The 21,209-nt window shown below is 39.7% G+C and overlaps 1 protein-coding gene across 1 annotated transcript in view; it reads left to right on the plus strand.

Moving 5' to 3' along the window:
- Positions 1–20,093, plus strand: part of LOC140635953 (uncharacterized) — an 83,795-nt gene extending 63,702 nt beyond the window's left edge. The window contains exons 4-5 of the transcript XR_012033308.1: positions 17,660–17,747; positions 19,667–20,093. The gene's annotated coding sequence lies outside the window, so the exon portion shown is untranslated. The remainder of the gene's footprint in view (positions 1–17,659; positions 17,748–19,666) is intronic.
- The last annotated feature ends 1,116 nt before the right edge of the window (positions 20,094–21,209 follow it).

Consider the following 21,209-nt stretch of genomic DNA (forward strand, 5'->3'; position numbering starts at 1 on the left):
GTTGTGTTTTCACCTAAATCTCCTGTGAATATATTTTTAAGTGACTATAATTTGCATATTAAATTTGCATTTTTATGACCAGGGGTTGTAATTGAAAACAAGGGAATTGGAAACAGAAATAATGAAAGATTATTATTACTATTACTTAATAATCCAACTGTATCTAGTTAGAAGCCCTTTTAACAAGGAAGAAGCATTCATAATATCAGATCACAAAAGATTACCAGTATGAAAAGTGTATTTTCATAAAAAGTACACAGGTAAATGACTGCATTCATCTTTCACAGGGGAGAAACCTATTCTGTTGTATGGAATTGCATTATGTTTAAGGTCTAGGGAAATAACAACCAGATTTTTTATTATTCAAGAGAAATGACCTCTGCCCTAACACTACAATGCTTCTTAAAATTGATAAAGTTCATTATCTGATCTAACTTTAACATTTTAATTACATGTTTGAAAAATAAACCAGAAAATAAATGAAAGCAAAAAAAAGAATAATTTATATTGTAAGAGTTACACTTTTTACACCCATTTAGTTATTTCAAAATAGCTTTTAAAACCAGCTATTTCATAATGACCTTCTAGAGTCACATAGGAATATGAACCAGATGACATAAAAGTGCCCTAGATTATATTTATTTTCTATATGTTAAATTCCATTACTATTAATTTGTATCAAATGTGACTTACTCTCAAAACTTTCAAATTAATGAACACAAGCATCAGAGAAGAAAACTATTCTAGAAGTAAAAATGTAAAAAAAAAAGAAATAAAAATGTAAGTAACCAATTGTCTAAAATTCCTATCCCATGTAAATGTTTTATAGAATATATAAATCATTGTTTTCTATTCATATGTGGCTCTACTTTATAGCAGCTGCTACAGATGTGTCTTTTTCCTGGAACAAATCGATGCCACTGGCACATTGGATGCCAGAGCTACTGAAGTGGTAAGTATTTTGGTCTATACTGACAGTCAGAGGGCACAGAAGTAGTTGCCATTCACCTGGCAGGACAGCAGGACACCTTCACTGTCTTCTTCCACAGTGGTGACAACTCACTGCCACTACTGAATCCATGGATATGTATTGTCTCTCCATCCCACAGGAGTTCATACAGTCCCCTCTATTGATGACAACATGCTGATAAGGGTCTAGGAAGCACGTAGTGGCAGCTGTGCAAGAAGCCTTGACAAGAGACTTGTGTGCCAAGGGATAGGATCTTAGTTCCAGGAAAATGCAGAGATTTGCTGCCTCAGTAAAATTTCTGGAGATCCAGTGAAATTGAGCATGTCTACATACCCTCTCCAAAGGGAAAGAGAAGTCCCGATACCTTTTCACCCTCTACCATAAAGAAAGAGACACCATGTGTAGTAAACATCTTTTGATTTTGGAAGTAACACGCATCACACGTAAGCATGCTGTTCCCATCCATTTAGCAGACTTGCCAAAAAAGCTTCATACTTCTAAGAGGTCGCAAACACTGGGGAAAACATGCTCAGCTTGCCTTCTACACTACCTATTTTTAGCAATAACAATCTTCTTTGAGAAATAGCTCTTGATTTGATCTACCTACCCCTGATGAAGAATGAGCGTCTGACTTTGGGACATCAGGTGACATGATGCCACTGTTGGTATCATAAACCGAGAGTTACCAGACTACCTTGGTCACAGAGTTACGCGTACCCAGTGACATTCCATTATTCAGGTGGAAGTAAAATATGCGAGTCCAGACATGGTAGACCTTGAAAGCACATGACAAAAATCTTAGCTTTATTTGTCCTTTATTTTGACTAATTCATATATTTTATTCTTTTTTTTGCCCTTGCTCACATTAAGCTGAAGTCAAAAAATTTGACCTTTCTTTCAGAGCACTGGCCGTTGTTGCTGACCATAAGAAGAAATACTGCCACTGCACTTCATATATATTACATGTTGTATATGTTTTTTAATAGGTGTCTTTATTATATACTTTAAATATACATATATTTTTAGGCATATTGTTTTTGTGTTCTGTCTTCAAAGCATAATCAGGAAATTCCATTTCACTTAAAATGTTAGAGCTCCACTAATGGGGGGAGGACACCAGGGGGATTCTATTCTGCTTAAAAAGTTTTGCAGTAAATTCTTCGTGCATGAGAGGAAAAGGGGGGAAATGTACACTTCCAGGTTCATAAAACACTCGACTTGTAATATGTTCCCACTTCCACAAAAATACCTTTGTTCTTTTGAGGGGACGTGGAGGATGAAAAGGGGCAAGAAAGAAAGTAGGGGTCAGGGGCAAAGAAGAAGAAATGAATACATATAAAGATAGAAAGTAGCTCTCTCAAGGAATCTGCAGGGTAGGTACATTTTTGTAATTATGAAGTCCTTTAATTAAAACATTTTTAAAGTTTTTCATTCTGAAAAGCAATATGTATTCTGTGACGCATTAACATATATGGGAAACAACTGATTCTTTCCCAGCCTCCGTCCTGAGGTGACCTATGTCAGCAACCTGGCATGTGATGGTCCTCACCTCTCCCCTTATACGTATATAAGAACATTCAAAGGTATTTGGAAGTTTTTCATTTGCTTGCTGTTCCAAATATTAGATAATACTGTACACATTGTGCTGGAACTAAGATTCCATCATGAACATCTCAAGTCAATAGAAGTCGAAATCCTTCTTTTAAACAGTCACATAATTCTCCATAGCAAAAATGTACTACATTTAACTCTTGCCCTATTGATAGATAATGAGATTGTGTCCATTCTTTGGCCATCACAGTCAATGCTGCACCAAATATTGTTTAATGTGGCCTTGAAAAACGATGATTATATTTCTAGTAAAGCTATTCAAAAGTGGAGTTGGTAGGCCAAAGAGTATATGTATTTTAAATTCTAATAGATGTTGCCAGATTTATGTCACAACTTATACTCCCAGGAACAATGAATGTATTACTGCTGATTTCTCATTTATGTCTTAACCAACAAGGAGTGTTAGGACTTTTTGATTTTTGCCATCAAATATGAAAGATTCTAGATTATCAAAAGAAGCATTTCTTCGTGTTTTCCCTGGATTGAACTCAGTTTATTTGCTCAGGTCTCTGGCATCTGTAGTAGGTTTGCTCCATGAAGTCAGCATGTGGACTTCACTGAAGCAGTGATGTTCTTTGCCCTACTCGGAGTCATAGATTGCCTCTAGGAGACTGTACCATCCGAATTGTACTACCAGGAAAAAAGCATGATATACAGGTTCATACTACCTTTGTCATATATGAAAGATACCTTGATATTCACTGGAAACAAAATGATAGAAACAGAAAATCTCAGGGGTTGAAGGGGCTATCCAATGCTTAAATCTTAATCTATAAAACCCCTACCAATTTATTATTCCAGCTCCGCTTAAATTCCTCTGATAGGGAACCTACAAAAGCAGACAGCCTATTCCATAATAAGAAAGCTAACTTTTACTGAACGTTTATTCTGTACCAGACACAATTGAAAGGGCTCGGCGGGAAGCATCTCATTTAATCCTTACAAAAACCCTATGGGGAGGCGTTACTATTACACTTATCTCACAGAATAAACCAAGGTACAGATCACAGGGCTAGGAAATGGTGAGAGTTGGTTTGAAGTCAATGGGAAGCCATACTCAACCTCTACACCCTACTGCCTCCCAGAGGCAGGTTTATAAAACTGTGAACGCCAACCCCTTTGCTTTGCAGACCTAAACATTTCTTCCTGTACTTTTGCTTCATTGCTCCTACTTCTACTCCTCTTATTTCCATGAATCCTCCTAAAACCTTTTGCATACGAAAATACTAACTGAAAGTAGCTGTGAGGCTCTTTTCCTATTAGTCTTTGGTTCTAGAAACCAGAGTGTATTTAATGGAAGCTAAAGAAGGATCAGCTCACAGCCCTCACCCAGTGGCAACAGTGAGAAAATGAGATTGTCCCTAATCTCTTACTTACGACACGACAAATCAGGCCAACTGTGAGTCTTTACAGGAAACAGGCCTAAAAATTTCCAGAGGAAGGATGAAGTACCCAGCATTAAAACACAAAACATTAATAGGAAACAGTCACGTAACACCATTGTATTTTTGAAGTCTTGTCCAGCACTGAAATGCATGCTCCTAAAAAGACTCCCACAGAATACCTCACATACCTAAAGGTTAACTCTTTTAAGAATACAATGACAGAAAAGAGTAGGGCCCAAGAAACAGGTTTAATAATGTCCCAGGTATAGGTATTCAAAGATAGTGGAAGATAGAATAATAAAATTAGCATTAAAACCACCAAAAATTTCCACATTTATCCTAAGAGGATGGATTCAGTGAAAATTCAAATAGAAAACAAAATTAGATAGTACAATGGAAGTAAAATATGCCCATGATGACTATCAAGTATGTCAATCAAAGGTTAAGCAAGGATGTACTAATATAAGGTTTTTATTTTTTATATATATTTTTATAAGGTCTTTAACTATGTTAATTTCACTGTTTAGAAAACCTATGATGAAAAAAGAAAAAGAAAACCTATGATGTAGGTTGTAAGTTCCATTTATAATCTCCTGTATCAGAAGATTATTTTTTCTCACTTTTTCTCTATCCTTTGCACTCAATCAAATTAGTTGTTTTCTTGAAATCTAGGCCATATGAACAGTACAGCTTTTTTATTTTGCTAAGTTATTTGCACACATGTGAGGCCAAGAGCTCATGGAGCCTTATTCCTGATGACTCCTCCACATTTTCTCACTGCTTACTTCTCAGTGCATTCATTGTCATTTCTTTAAACTTGAGAGGTCAACCTATATTGTTGTCTTGCATCAAAATAATTGAGAACCCAACACTAAGCACTCCACTCAAACAGTAAATACAAAAATTAGTAATGAAAATGTAACTTCACTGGGTGATTATGGGTTTTTTTGGTTTATTTTATTTCTTATTTGCAAATTGTAAGCAATTTTGTATAATACTTCTATAAATTTGGTTCTACATTTTTAAAATTAATGAACTGTTAAGGTCATTGTTTAATCTATCTAAATATCCCTGTTATTGGTTAGCTTTGAATTAGCTTATTAATTATCAATTGAATAAATTGAAGATAATTCAACCACTTTGAAGGCTTAATCAGTTTTCTAAATTTAAGTGAGGTGGATGGGCTATTTAATAATGTGGACTTCAAGAACAAATTAGGGGTTACCAGGTGTGTGAATGGGTGACATAGGTGAAGAGGATTCAGAGTATACTTATAATGACAAGTACTGGATAATGTATAGAATTGTTGAATAACTACATAGAAACTAATACTGAAACTAATACTGTATACTAATTATACTGGAATTAAAATAATAATAAGTAAAAATAAAGTGTGTACTTTACTGAAAATTAGTTAATATATAAACTCTTGAACCACTGTTTTATACATAAATACATAACCATTAGTGTGCCTACTTATCTGAATTTTTCTATCAAATATTCCTGTAGAACATATACAGGGGATTGTCTATCTTTGGACATTTCTTTAATTGATATATAATTGGCATCTAGCATTGTATTAGTTCTAGGTACACAACACAATGATTTGATATATATATATTTTTTTTTTGTAAAATGATTACCACAATTAGTTAATATCCAGCACCATGTATCATTGCAATCATTTTTTTTTTCTTGTGATGGGAACTTTTAAGACCTACTCTCTTAGCTTTCAAATATATTATACAGTTTCTCTTAACTTTCAAATATATTATACAGTTACCATGCTGTGCTTTACATTCCAGGACATATTTATCTTAGGACTGGAAGTTCATATCTTTTGACCACCTTCACCCATTTTGCCAACCCCCCAGCTCCCACCTGAGGTGATCATCAATCTGTTCTCTGTTTCTATGAATTTGGTGTTTGTCTAAGTTCCACATATGAGTGAAATCATATCATATTTGTCTTTCTCTGACTTATTTCGCTAGCATAATGCTCTCAAGTTCCACCCATGTTGTCACAAATGGCAGGATTTCCTTCTTTTTATGGCTGAATAATATTCCATTATACATATATAAATACACACACACACATACACACACACACACACACACACACACGTATACCACATTTTCTTTATTCATTCATCCAACAGTGGACACTTAGGTTTTTTTTTTTCTTGGTCTTGACTATTGCGAATAGTGTTGCAATGAACATGAAGGTACAGGCATCTTTATGAGATAGTGATTTAATTTCCTTCAAATTAATATCCAGAAGTGAAATTACTGGATCATATTTTGCCCTATGTAGTTTAATTTCCACAAATTTGTGAATTTTCCACTTTTCTTTCTGTATTAATTTCTAACTTCATCCCATTGCAGCCAGAGAAGATACTTTGTGTGATATCTGTCTTTAAATATGTTGTAAGAATTTATGGCCTAACATGGTTTAGCCTTGGAAAATGCCCCATATACCCTTCAGGAAATGTATATCCTGTTGTTGTTGATTATTTTATACATGGTAGATCTAGTTTTTTGTGGTGTTAAGTCCTCGGCTTCCTTACTTTTAACTAGTTGTTCCATCCATTATCAAGAGTGAACTACAAAGTCTTCAAAGATAACTGTAGTTCTATTCCTCCCTTTAATTTTGTCAGTTTTGGTTTCATATATTTTTGTGATCTGTTATTAGGTGCATATATATTTATAATTGCTACACCTTATTGTATTGAACCTTGATTGATATATACTTAATATACTATTAATACATAATGTCCTTTGTCTCTTATAAGTTTTTTTGAACTAAAATCTATTTTGTATGATAATAGTATAGCCATCCTTGTTCTCCTTTGATTACTGTTTTCGTGATATATCCTTTTCCACACTCTAACTTTCAACATGTTTGTGTCTTTGGATCTAAAAGGAGTCTCATGTAGACAATATACAGTTGGATCATTTTTTAATCCATCCTCCCATCTTTTTTAAAAAAAAAAATTATTTATTCATGAGAGACATAGAGAGAGAGAGGCAGAGACACAGGAAGAGAGAGAAGCAGGCTCCATGTGGGGAGCCCGATGTGGGACTCAATCCTGGGACTCCAGGATCAGGTCCTGGGCTGAAGGCAAATGCTCAATCCCTGAGCCACCCAGATGTCCCCAATCCTGCCATCCTTTTGATTGGAGATTAATTCACTTACATTTAAAGCAATTACTGATAAGGAGAGACATCTGCCATTTTGCTTTTTAGTTTCTATATGCCTTATCCATTTTTTTATCCCTCATTTCCCGTCTTCTTTTGTATTGAAATTCTTCATAGTGGATTACTTGAATTCCCTTATCATTTTCTTTCGTGTGTATTCTTTAGCTGTTTTTTGTGTGTGTGTGTGTGTGCGTGTGGTTATCTGAGGATAAAGTTTAAAATCATAAAATTATAACACTTTCATTTGAACTTATATTAGCTTAACTTTAGTAATGTGCAAAAACTATGTTCCTTTAACACTTCTGTCCCCAGGTTGTTGATGTTACAAAATTACATCTTTATACATTATGTGCCCCAAAACATAAACTAACAATTTTTAATGCATTAGCCTCTTAAATTATGTAAAAACAAACAAGGAACAAAATAAGGAGCTACAAACCAAAGTTACAATAGTAGTTGCTTTTAGACCGATAGTTTTTTTAAAATGTACTAGTCTCTTAAATCATGTAGAAAATAAAAAGTGGAGGTAAACACCACTGTTACAATAATACTAACTTTATAATTCCTCATGTAGTTACCTTTAGAGAGATCTTTGTTTCTTCATACAGCTTAGAGTTGCTATCTTGCAGGGTAGGTAGTGGTAATACACACCCTCAGCTTTTATTTATCTGGAAGCATATTAATTTCTCTCTCACTTCTGAGGGACAGGTTTTACAGATATAGGATTATGGGTCAATCACTTTTTTCTCTTAGTACTTTTTACATATTAGCTTACTTCCCTCTAATCTCTAAAGTTTCTGATGACAAATCTTCTGACAATTATTGAGGATCCCTTGTATGTGATAAATTGTTTCTCTTGCTGCTTTCAAAATTCTTTGTCTTTTTCTTTTGATGTTTGATTATAATGTGTTTTAGTGTGAGTCTCTTTGAATTCATCCTACTTGGATTTCACCAAGCTTCTTGGACATTTATAGTCATGTCTTTCCTTACATCTGGAAAGTTTTCTGCTATTATTTCTTTAAGTATTCTCTCTTTTCTTTCTGAGACTCCCACAATGCATATGTTGGTATGTTCTATGATATCCCACAGGTTTCTTTGGCTCTGTTCATTTTTCTTCAATTATTTTTTTTCTTTCCGTTCCTCAGACTCAATAATTTCCATTGTCCCATCTTCAAGATTGAGGATTATTTTTTCTGCCTCTTCAAATTTTTGAATCCCTCTAGTGAATTTTTCATTTCAATTATTGAATTTTCCAGTTGCAGAATTTCTTGTTTCTTTATAGGGTTTCCATGTCACTGTTGGTATTTCTAGGTCATATGTACATCTTTTTCTTGTCTTTCTCTAGGTTTTCCTTTAGTTCTTTGGGCATCTTTAAGGAAGTTATTTTAAAATTATCATTTAGTGGATCTACCATCAAATGTTTTTCAGCTTCTGTTGGCTTGTTCCCCCCCCCCCCGCCTTTAAATGAGCCATACTTTCTTGTTTCCTTTGTACCTCTTGTGATTTTTTTTGTCAAAAAGTAGATATTTGAATCTCATAATATGGGAACTCGAAATTAGATTCTCTTCATTGCTCAGATTTACTGGATTTTGTTTTCATTTTTGTTTCTGGTTTTATTGTAGTAGGTTGTCTCTGTGTCAAGGATCAGCCCAATGTGGGAGCTTAAGACCTCAAGTCTTTTGTGAGCATACACCTTTCCTTGGACCTGCATGGTGACTTTCTAAATTCCCCTATATATGTAGTTGCTTTTGGATTATCTATTCTTCAATGTTTGGCTCCCAAGAGGAGAAAAAGAAAAATGAAAGGGGTAAGGGCGAAAGGCACCATCACTTTAAACCCCCTGGAAACCACTTCGGCCAGAGTGAGAGGGGCTTGCAACAATAGGGGAAGGTGCAACAACAACGGCCACTGCTTCTTTGTCTGCCTTCTTGTGATCAGAAGCAGCACTCAGAGATCAGAACACAGATCTACATTTGGAACACAAGGTCCTTTGGCCCACCCTGGCTCCTGCAAGCTACATCCAAAACACATGCACGGCTGCCTGCCAGAGGGCTGAGAGGTGGGGGATGGGTAGCTGCTACTGTGCTAAGATTCAAAATTGAGCAAAATAAACTGCAATTTACTCTTTGAGACTTCCCTTGCAAGTTTCAATCTCCAGTAGACTGTAGAGTTCCGAAATAATTATGTCAGACAGATTCTTCCAGTGCAAGTTATTGTCTGGGTTAGAGAAAGATTTCTGGTACTCCCTACTCCACTATTTTCCCAGAATACTCCTCTTTTGCCTGTTTCTGAATTGGATTGTTTCTACTTTTCATTCATTTTAAAATATGAACAAGATTATGTTAGTTCTTATATAGGACCCCTCAATGCCTTCCCATCTCCGCATTGAATTCCAATCCTCTTACCCAGATTAACAAAAGCCTACGGGATCTTCATCCTGCTGCCTGTCTTTCTTAGCACCATTATGATCACTCTCCCCCTCACTCACTTCTCTCCTCTTGTCTTCCTCACACTCCCCAAGTTCATTTTTGCCTTAGGCCTTTACATGGGCTCTTTCCCCACCCTGTACTTTCATAAATTGAGAGAGGAAGTGTAAATTGGTACAACCACTTTGGAAATTTCTAAGGGTCTCTTGAACTCTGAAATGAATCTCTAGAATGCTTTTTTTCTGCAAATTTTCTCAAAGAGATCGTCCCTGACTATTTAATTCAAGTACTCACCCACTCACTCCATCCTGTTACCTCTTTACATTTATTTTTGTGTAGCACATAGCTGCATGTTTAATAACTTACTTATTTCTTCAAAATGTATGTTTATTTTAACCAGATTTTACCTATATGAAAAGGTGACTGGCAAGGGAATAGAGGGGGGGAAAGTTTGGGAAAGAGTCCTGCCAAAGGAGCAAGGTATGTATTTTCTGTGTTAATGATTAATTCAAAAAAATTTATTAAAAACCTACTATAAGCATAACGAAGAAGAAAAACTGCCTAGTATCAGATATTACATTTTACTGGAGACTACTGACAATAAGTAAACAAATACACAAAAATATGTAGTAATAATCACTAAGAAGGAAATAAAGCAGTAAAATAATAGAAAATGCTAGGGGGAGAGGAGTCAGTTTTAGAGAAGGTTTAGTGGAGTATGGGGTTGAGAACAATAAAGGCAGATTCGACTAACCTGTAGAGCCAAATGAAGTTAAGAGATGAAAAGGGATAGGAGAGCTTGGTAGGTTTCAAATCTGCAAATTATGGAAATATATTGAAAATAGAATCTTCTTTTTTCTGGATCATTCTACAGTTTTAGTCTATAGCACTGAGATCCATTTCTTCAAATAGCCAGAGAAATAAATAAAAAAAATAATCTTTATCTACTGGGAAAAACTATAAGCTCATGGAATTGGAAGACACAGAGGGAAACGAGTCCAAGATTCTCATTTCAAAAGACTTCCAATTACTGACATATTTGGGGTAGAAGAATCCTATTTTCCTGAAACAAACCAATTAAGAAGCATTTCTCTAGTATTACAACACAGCCTTTCTTTCAAATGCCAACTAAGAATGTTGGAAAGATGTCTGAGGTGCATTTGGGCTTCAGTGATATCAGGCAAGTCATCTAATCTCTTTACAACTAGGCTCTTCATCTGCATCTGCACTGTGGTATAATAACATAAACTCTGAAGTATTTTGTAAGCACGTAAGTGTATTAGTTCAGGTTGCTCCTAGAAGCAGCTGCCAAGACAGGATTAGACATGCAAGAGATTTACTGAGGGAAGGAGCAGATGCTGGTTTGACCTGAGTAGAAGGAGTGGAAAGGAGGAATGGGTGAGAAAAGTCTCAGACTACAGCTCAGCTCTAAGAAAAGCTCAGCCAGGAAGATGGGTTGTCCTTGCCCAGAGTGACCTGTGAAAGGGATTCCTCATCTCACTGGAATGGGCCTGCTTCTGTAGCCTCATTATGCTTAGCCATTGGCGAGGAGAGGCTTGTGGGAAACACGGCATCTATGAGAACACAGGGGTGGACCCAGCGGAGCAGCAACTAGGCCTGTCTTCAGTTTTGCTCCTTGTAGCAGGAGATCCCAGCAGCATGTTTCCATGACTACAGCAATCCACCTTTGTGCCTCAAAGACCATCACTCCAGGCAAGTTTAGGAAACAGCTAGCTACTCCATGGTTTCTGGAGGCTTCTTCTTCTGAGGGTAAACTTAGTAAAGGGAGGATAGTGGGACAAATTATACCTCCCATTGTTGTAGTTGGTTGGTCTCCTGGTCATAGCTGGTGGCTCACAGCTCACTTTTTACTATCCATTCTAGTGGGTCCCCTGGTTATGGACCCCTCCCACACCTTCTTCACTGTGAACTGAGTCCCTGGGTTGGGTGCTATATTGTATGTTATTCCATGGCTGGGGATCAGGAGTTCTGTAAACCCCTGGATTACGGTGCTGACTGAGGGTCTGAGGGCAGAAATGCAAGCCCCTCCCATCTATCTATCTATCTATCTATCTATCTATCTATCTATCTATCTATCATCTATCTCTTTGGAGATAAACCCCTGAACCTTCCAGAATGGAAAGGTCCCCGTGGAGTTGACTTGTCACCAAGTGGCTGGTTGGTCTCCTTGAGGGCTAATGCCACATCAGGAGCTCAGCATTGGTCTCTGTGGCTGAGACCAACAACAGATATTCAGAAGCAGCAATAGCTAGTTGAGTCTTACAAGTGGGAGTCTATTCTGTTGGGCCTACGTACATAGCCTCCCTCTCTACCAACATGTCATTTATGTGTCCATCACACCAACTCTATTAACTAGGTAAGTCATTTTGTCTGGTTGGTTGTTCAGTGTCTCTTCCATGGTAAATTCTCTCTTGTGGTTATCATAAAAAATCTTCACACTCTCTGCCTATTACCAGAGTCCATCACGACTAGCTCAAACTTCATCTCCGATCTTCTCTTCTTTTCCTTCTTGGCCCCTGACTAGATGGCAAAGTCACAGGCCCCTGTCCATGAGTCAATGTACATTCTAACCTCAGGCTACTTTTCTTTCCACACAAAATGAATGACCAGGTGCACTGCTAACAGTTCTGACTATTAAGAAGATTTTTCCATTTTACTGTCTTTTAAGACCACACCTGAAATGTGGCTAAATGCAGACACCATCCATTTTCTGCCTATACTCACAAGCCAGCCCATCTGCACACTAAGCATCGGCCTTTTCTCCCCCTTCATCTGGTCACGTGAAACCCTCCATATGGCCATAAGTATGACTGTGGAAGGGGCACTGGTGCAAGTGTTGGGAGTAACATGGGGTCTGGGATGTCTGTTCATGCAGTTTACCCATGCCCTTCGGCCCTGCTTAAACTTGATCTCAGGTGTGCCATTACCATCTTATAACTTGCTGTCACTGGTCCCATCTGACTTTATGACTTGGTGGGTCTGATACAACACAGTTTATAATGGGCTACTCTAAATGCATAGTCCCTTAGGACCCCATGTTCAAGTACTACTTCTCTATCAGAGTCCAGGAATGTGTCAGAAGCTATTTTTCAAAAGCATATCATGCTCTGCTACAGATGTTGCTTGTTCCAGAATCCCAGAGGCCTGTGTTATGACTCTTTCCCTGGGGCTCTTTTCCCTCTGCTGACACCTGTAACATAATCAGGTTTGCTGGATTTTATGGCTCAAATGGTAGCACTGCTGCTTGCACTGTAGCCTGGACCCGCTATGCTATGGAACTCTCATGCTCTGGGCCACATTCAAAGCAAGAAGTCTTCTGGGTCACCCAACAGATCACCTGGAGTGGTATCCTTACATGTGGATATGTTGCCTCCAGAAACCCGAGAGATCTGTCAGCTATTGTGCTTCCTGCTCTGCGGTAGGGGACGCAAAATGTGGCAATTTGTAATTTATTTTGTGGGGGATATCCCAACATTCTCCTGATTACTGGACTTCTAGAAGCATCACCAAAGTGGCAGGTCTCTGAATCTGCATAGGATTAATGTCCCACTTCTTAGAGTATATGTGTCTTGCCAAGGCCTCCGGATTACTCACAACCTCTTGTTCATTTTGTCCAATCATTACAATGATTGCGTGGATACCTATGCAGGTTCAGGCAGCCCAAATCTCTTTGGACTATCTTACGATGGGAAGTGGAAGAGTTAAAGAGCCGTGATGCAAAACTGCAAATTATAATTGTTGTTCATCCAATGTCAATTCACACTGATTCTGGTCTTCTTTTCCAGGGGTCAGCAAAATTTTCTATAAAGGGAAATAGTAAATATTTGAGGCTCTGCAGGCCATATGGTCTCTGCTGCAATGACTCAACTCCATCATTATAATGTGAAAACAAACAATAGATAAATGAGCATGACCACGTTCCAGTAAAACTTTATTTACAAAGCAGAGAGCTGACCAGAGTTGATCCACAGGTTATATTTTTGTTATTCCTTCTTTTTTCTAATCAGAATGGAAAACAGTACATCCACTACTTCGATAGCCACATACCATTTTCCTGTGACCTTACAAATCTGTTCTAGCCTTGGTACCACATCTGGCATAGCAGCACAGTTGAGGCCTGTTAATTTTACAGTAGTAGTGTGTAGTCATTCTTCAGTTTCTATAGGAGCCAGACTGCTGGGATGTTATGATATGGAAAGTTATGCCTGCATCCTTTAGGCTTTTAATGATGGCATTAACCTCTATCATGACCCCTGGGATCAATAATGGTGTTGGTTATCTATTTTGGTGGAGTAGAGGGTTGTTGCACAGTTTTCCACTTGGTCTTCATCACTGTAAGAGATTTTACTCCATAGGCTTAGAACCCTATGTTGGGGTTACTCCAGTTGTCAAGTATATCAAGACTGGTGACACATTCAGAACTTGGGGAAGTGACTACTGAGTGGATCTGCAGATCCATTGTGTCCTCAGTGGGTCAGACTCCCTGGGAGCCAGAAATTTATTTGAGGAGAAAATTTGGGCAAAAAAATGGATGGGGAGCCAAGAGAGGCTGGGAGAACCAATAGACCAGGATGTAGTTCTGACCCCAAGTGAAGGAGAGGGGGCAGGAAGGTCGGGTGAGGTGTCAGTCCTGCCGTCATCGTAAGCAAAGTTTGGCAAGGCTATCTGGGGATTCTCTCTCCCCTGTGAGGGGAGTCCTTCACCTCCCAGGAATGGTCCTAACTTAGTATTTCTGCCATGCTGAGTCATTGGCTGCAAGCACCCAGGGAAAGCATAGCCTCAGCATGAATATGGTGCTAGATTTTAGCACTCAGCCAGTGGGGCTGTCAGCTAGTTATTCTCTCCAGGCACAGCTACTACAGTGCTTCAGCTGCAGTATTAAAGTCAGCTCAGACTCTGCATCCAGGAGACTCTTATAAAGTCTAGATACCAACCTCTTCTCATTAGGGAAGAACCAAGGGAATTACTACACTATATGCTTGTCATGGAGTTGCATGGTTCTGCTTCCTAGGAACCTGGCAACCTCTTCATTAATGGGTTCTGGATCCAAAAATTGATTGATTAGACATTTCATTGGGGTGACCATCCTGAGCATTATGTTTTCCCACTCTTACCATTTTTTTGTTGTTTGTACATGTTAAGTAGCCGTTTTCTTGGCTTCCTGCCCCCCAGGATGCTGTTATCTATTAACTATCTATTAACTATTAACTATCTCCACAACTTCCTGTAGTTCAAACTCTCTTGGCTGTCCCTCAAACCCAGCCGGACATTACAGTAGTTGTGACCTTCTGGCTTCTGGGGCTTAAGTATCATCACCTGGCCTCTGTTATGTCAAAGCTCCATCATGTCCATGAATTTCAGCAAGCTCAGTACCATAATTCTTTCCTTCTCCCTGGTTTAAGGAGGAGACACATCAATGATAATGTTGGTACCTCTCTCACCGGTGCATTCCCAGTGGCCTCAGTGAATAGTATCTCCTCTGGGTCATGCCATTGAACATATTCTTTCTGGAGATTTTCTGGCCTCACAAAATTAACTCCCAGCATATTTACTTCCCTTAGCATCTTTATTCCTTCTTCCTTCTCCTAGGCCATCTTGAGCATTCCTTACTTTTTTTCAGACTTCTAAAAGCCATCCCAGCAATGAGTTTGCCAAATCCTAGGATCATTGAAAGGGTATTAAACTCCAAGAGTGATCGTTCATGGCAAAGAATTCTTATTTAGTCTGTCTTACTTTCTGGCCATGAAAAAAAATCCAATCCTAAGGATACTCATTGACTCCTCCTGGTATGCCTTATTACTAATTCCTGTACCTCCCTGGTGACTAGTCCCTTTCCTCACTTCTCAGTTTATCCTCAGGTGGGTTATGCTGAAATTTAACTCTAGATATCAACCTGGCAGCCAGGAAAGGAAGCTGGGGCAACTTCTGAGGGAGGCACCTGTTGCCTTGTAGAAGAGAAATTGCTAAGGCATCTTCTCAGCACAAGAGAATTTCTAGCTCTTACTAGAGAGCTCTGAGGTTTCAAGTCACTCTCTAGAATATCAGGGGCACCCACCTAGACATCTCCACCCCATGTTTAAAGGTTCCAGGTTTTCCCAGCCAGAGTAATGACATTAATATGCCAGACTTGCCTAGGCTGAGCATCCAAATGGATCCCATTAGGCGACCTACAATCTGTTGCTCAGCTACATCTGCTTCCTACTACAGGAGATAACAGCCTCTTTATAAGGTACCCCAGAGTCCCTCTCGTTCTCACACCTGGCCTTTAACGGACTGTTAATGGCTCTCAGTTTCTCATTTTCCCTCTGCAGGGCACCAGTTCAGTATGGTCATAACCAGCCAATTTTACTGTCTATAAGCATTTTCCCCTAGTTTATTTCAAATACCTTAATTATCACACATCCAAGGGCATTCTCCACCCCTGTGATGTTTTCCTGGGTCACTGGGATGTTTTCCTGGATCACTACTGGTGAAATATTTAGCAATTAGGCTACCATCTTGTGCCATGGACTATCCGTGCACCTACCTACCTTTTTACTCCCCACTAGGGAGTGAGCAAACCAGTCACAAATCCCCATCTTACTATCTGTTTTCTCAGACCACTGTTGGCACCACTACGTAGTTTGAATCTGCTGAGAGGCAAATGCCATGACGGCATTAGATGGGCAAGATATTTATTGGAAGAGACAGCAGGAGAAAGCAAGGAAAGCTTTAAGACCATATGCAGGTCTGACAACTATGGAAAGAGAGAAGGAAGGAAAGAAGATCGGGTAGGAAAAATTTCAGATAGTGCCATTCTAAGAAAAGTTGACGCAGGCTCATTAAAAGAGTCCTACATCTTGCCTAAATGGACGTGCCCCTGTGGTGTCCAACGATTGGTCTCCACATTGACTCAGAAGGGCAGTGGCAGGAGCTGTCAGTCACTTGTGCTCCCTAGAGATTTGAACAGCACATCTTTATGCCCCCCAGATTTTTTAAGCAGGAAGAGTTCTTTTATCTGATATATACAGAAACCATATAAATATACAGATAATAAATAATTATCACTTTGATTTAGGTTCTCTGTAACAACTCAGTTCTCTGAGCTATCAAATGACTTAACAAATCAAATAATTTAATATCTATTACATCTAATTGATAGGAGTTTTTGGAGACTCAAATATAACACTTCCTTTAAGGATGCACTTGAAAGTTTTAAAGGTAAAAAACAGTATTTGTGAAAGGTCCACACAACTGAGAACCGCTCTTAACGTTCCCCTTTTCTCTCGGGGAACAAGACCGAGATCGGATAAGGAGATAGGAAGCACCCTAACAAGCTGAACTCGAATAAATCTCTAAATATCAGTTGAAGTCAGAGAGCTAAGTCTTTGCTGACCAAATATCCTGAAGAAATGTATTTAGAGTGTATCTTATCGAAGATTTCAAATCTTAAAGTCCTAAAACGAATGACATTACTTAAAAGAGTTTTCATCTGTTAAATTTAAAAAGCAATGACAGGGGGATCCCTGGGTGGCTCAATGGTTTGGCACCTGCCTTCAGCCCAGGCAGGATGTGATCCTGGAGACCTGGGATCGAGTCCCGCATCGGGCTCCCTGCATGGAGCCTGATTCTCCCTCTGCCTGTGTCTCTGCCTCTCTCTCTCTGTCTCTCATGAATAAATAAATGAGATCTTTAAAAAAAATATATATATATAGATAGATAGATAGATAGATAGATAGATAGATAGATAGATAAAAGCAATGACAGTAAACTGGTAAGATCTTTTACTTAAGCAAGTGCGGGTAAATGGAGCTAGAAATGAGACTTAACAATATGTGTACCGGTACGTAACAATCTGAGGCATACCATAAAGCAAAGCCTTTCAAATCATTCCACCCAAATATCCTTACCTGAAAAGGAAAGTAAGTTCAAAATCCAAAGAAGGATTAGTTGTCCTGGAACGTACTGGTAAGTGCTATGAACCAGCGAGGCGTACCTACTGAGTCGTAACAACCTAATGCTCAGCAATAATATCCTCTTTCTAATTTTCTTCTATTTTTATCATTACAGAGGCAATATCATAAACGTTAATCAGAAGAACAACATGAGGAACTCATCCACCCTGAGAAACTCAATTAACACCTTGAGATCTTTTCCTGTGAGTCATGTTCCCATTCCCCGGGAGCACTTCCCTCGTCTCTAGATGCGAACTTGCAGGCTAAGTGAATAGACCTTTGTCACAGAAAGACTGAGGTCCGTTTCTCAGTTGGCTGTATTTGCTGTGCCCTGGGAGTGGTGCCCTGCAACAATTGTCTTTCTGGTGGTGGGAGCCCTGCTGAGCTCTGGAATGCCAGCCCTCTAGGTCACCAGGGCCCAGTGATCAAGGGGCACCCCTGTGAGGATCTGGTGGCCCAGTGATCAAGGGACACCCCTGTGAGGATCTGGTGGCCCAGTGATCAAGGGGCACCCCTGTGTGGGTCTGGTGGCCTAGTGATCAAGGGGCACTCCTGTGTGCACCGCGTGTGACCACTGGCTTGAGCAAGGTGGCCAGAGCGCGGAAGAGCAGGGCACACTTGTGGGCTCGACTGCAGGCCCGCTGGCTTCGGCAGGCACGGCTTTGGGCTCTGGGTGGGAGCGGGGTGGGGGTGTCCCCGCTGCCTACGTGCACAGAGCTCAACTCGGAAGTGAGATCTGCTTGCCCACCCCAGCCAGGGAGTTGGGCAGCACTGGACCTCTGAGCCCTGGGCTCCCTCCTGCCCACTCATCCCAGCAAGGTGATGGGTGCTGCTCTACCTGAATTTGCTCATGCCAGCAGAGCCTGGGGAGAGCACAGGAGAGCACCCCGGGGAGCGTCGCAACCGTACCCCTCCTCCTGCAATGCCCCGAGGTCAGCATATGAATCTCCCTCAGTGCATTTCAGACCTGCGGGTTTTACTCTGGCTCTGGGAGCTGATGAGACCATCCTAAGGCTACCCTAGAGGGAAATCTCAGTTTCCAATAGCACCTTGGGATCCCCCGGAGTCAGCCTCATGGGTTTTCCAAGCCAGACATTCCAGGGCCTCATCATTCCGGGGTGGATCCCAGGGGCCAGGGTGCCTGATGAGCAGCACCTGTCTGGGGAGATCCCTCCGTCTTGGGTGTCAGTGCAACTGGGGTGGAGTTTTGTGGGAGAGCACGTCTCTGCCTCTCCTACCCATGTCAGGGTCCTTTTATCCTTTGTTACAAAGAACAGTTCATTCTGTTTTCAGATCTTTTTTCACAGGGATATGATGCGTATGTAGCTGTAGTTTTTTTTTAAAGATTTTATTTTTAAGTAATCTACACCCAACGTGGGGCTTGAACTTATAACCCCGAGATCATGAGTCATGCTCTACCCACTGAGCCAGCCAGGTGCCTCTGCTGCTGTCGAACTGGTGTGTCCCTGGGGGGAGGTGAGCTTGGGACCTTCCTACGCCACCATCTCAGCCCCTCCCTCCAATGAGTTTTTAATGTTAGTCATTCTGTTTTTCATTTGTGAATCTCCAGTTAGTTGTCATTACAATGTCTGGCTTTCAAAATCTTTTGTGTTGCGTCCGTCTCATGCTTTCAATGCCAATTTTTATTTCTTTAAGCATTTTAGATTGTTATTTTATATTCTGTAATCAATAACTTCACTGTTGTCTTTGGTTGTCAGAATTTAGTGTTTGTTATTTATGTCTGCTGTTGCTCAGGATTCCTTGATTCCTCATGTCCTTTGTAATTTCGTGCTGTGCAATCACATCAGCAGGTTCTTTTCTATAGAAATCTTATGGGGCCAGGATCGAAATTTTATCTCCCAAGAAAGAATTTATTTCTCTCGTTTCTCTCCTATCAGACAACCAGGGGTTCTACTAACTTATGATAAATTCTTATTCTTATCTTGGCCTGGATTTTAATGGACTAAGTAGGTTTAACTAATTGAATTGTGTACTTCCCTTAAATTCGTATGTTGAATCCTAACCCCCAATGTGGTTGCATTTGTAGATGGGGCCTTTTTATTAGGTTCAAGTGAGGTCATATTGGTGAGGCCCTAATCCAATGTGGCTGGTGTCCATACAGGGAGGAGAGGAAGAGACACCAGGGATGCATGTACCCAAAGGGAAGACCATGTGAATGAAGATAAGGGAAGAGAACAGTGATTTGCAAGCCAAGGAGAGAGGCCTCAGAAGAAACTACACCTGATAATATCTTAATCTTGAATTTCCAGCCTTCAGACTGTGAGAAAATACATTTCTATTGGTTGAGCAACCCAATCTGGGGAACTTTGTTATCACAGCCCTAGCAGGTCCATACAGTAGGAAATGAAACTTTTGACCTCTAACTCATGGGTAGGTAGACCTTTCTTTATAAATTTTCAGGGAAGCCCAGGCAGAGAGACTCTCCCTACTGGTAGGCAGATTTGCTTTATAGTCCACTTATTCACGAAGGGCAGGGCTATGAATAGGGTAAATGAAGTGCCTTATGGGCTTCACGGTGGGCCTGGCCCTGACTAAGGGTAGCTTAGCTTTTTGAATGTCTAAACTATATAACAGGATCTTGGCTGAAACCACATATCTGGCATAGGCCAAGGCCAAGTCTCTTGACTTCATTCAGCCACTAAAACTCAGGCATTATCGTTACCAAGACTGACAAATTTCTTCAGAGCAACAATAGTGCCAGAGATGAACTACCACTTTGATGTCAGGCTCAGTTTTGGGTTTTTGCTACCTGGATTTTTTCTTCTTTTTCAGATTTACGCATTTAAAATTACACTTTAAAAATGTTCCCATTGAGATTTTTTTGTGAAGGTTTTTTATAAGCATATCTTCAGTGCTATATGCCTGGAAACCAAAGCATAAGAAAACCATTCCCAGAAGCCTCCTTACAGACTCCCCCCCACCCCTGATGTTTCATTGGCCAGGAATTTGCATAAATCAATAAATGCAGGAAGAATCAATCTTTCCAAGATTGATTTAGACCGGTCAAAATTTTTCTCAGGGACCCACGTGGGAGGAATGGACAGTGAAACAAATTTGGGAAATAGGGAATGAATAACTGTTATGGAGACAAAATAGGATGCCTACACTACAGATAATTTAGGGGAGATTGAGTAGATTAGTCTGGCTAGTACAGAGTGACCTAGAGTGTAACAGGACCTAAGACTAGAAAGGTATTTCAGGGGTCACAGTATGGGAGTGCCATTAATGCCCAGCTAATGAGTCCATATTTTATCCTACATGTAAAGTTGTGACATTAGGGCTTTTTGAACCACAAAATGACTATAAAATTGGTGTGGTAAATACTGTTATTTTGACAAAAGTGTTAGGTAATTAGGGAAGGAGGAGACTAGAGGCAGGAGTTATAATTCAGGAGTCTTTTGCAGTAACTTAGGCATAGAGCGACAATGACCTAAACCAGGTAACACCACAATAAGGATTTAAAGGAAGGGAAACACATGATGAGAAAAGGATGAATAAAATTTGGTGACTGAATTGGAGACAGGATAAAGGCAAAGACCGAGTTCACTTAAATAAATATATCCGATAGTGTGATAGAGAATTAGAGTTAGGTATTGGGTGTCAGTCCCAGGTCGGCTATACCCTAGATAGTAACTTGGGACAAA

This window comes from Canis lupus, chromosome 6 (genome assembly GCF_048164855.1).
Source record: "Canis lupus baileyi chromosome 6, mCanLup2.hap1, whole genome shotgun sequence".
Taxonomy (NCBI): domain Eukaryota; kingdom Metazoa; phylum Chordata; class Mammalia; order Carnivora; family Canidae; genus Canis; species Canis lupus.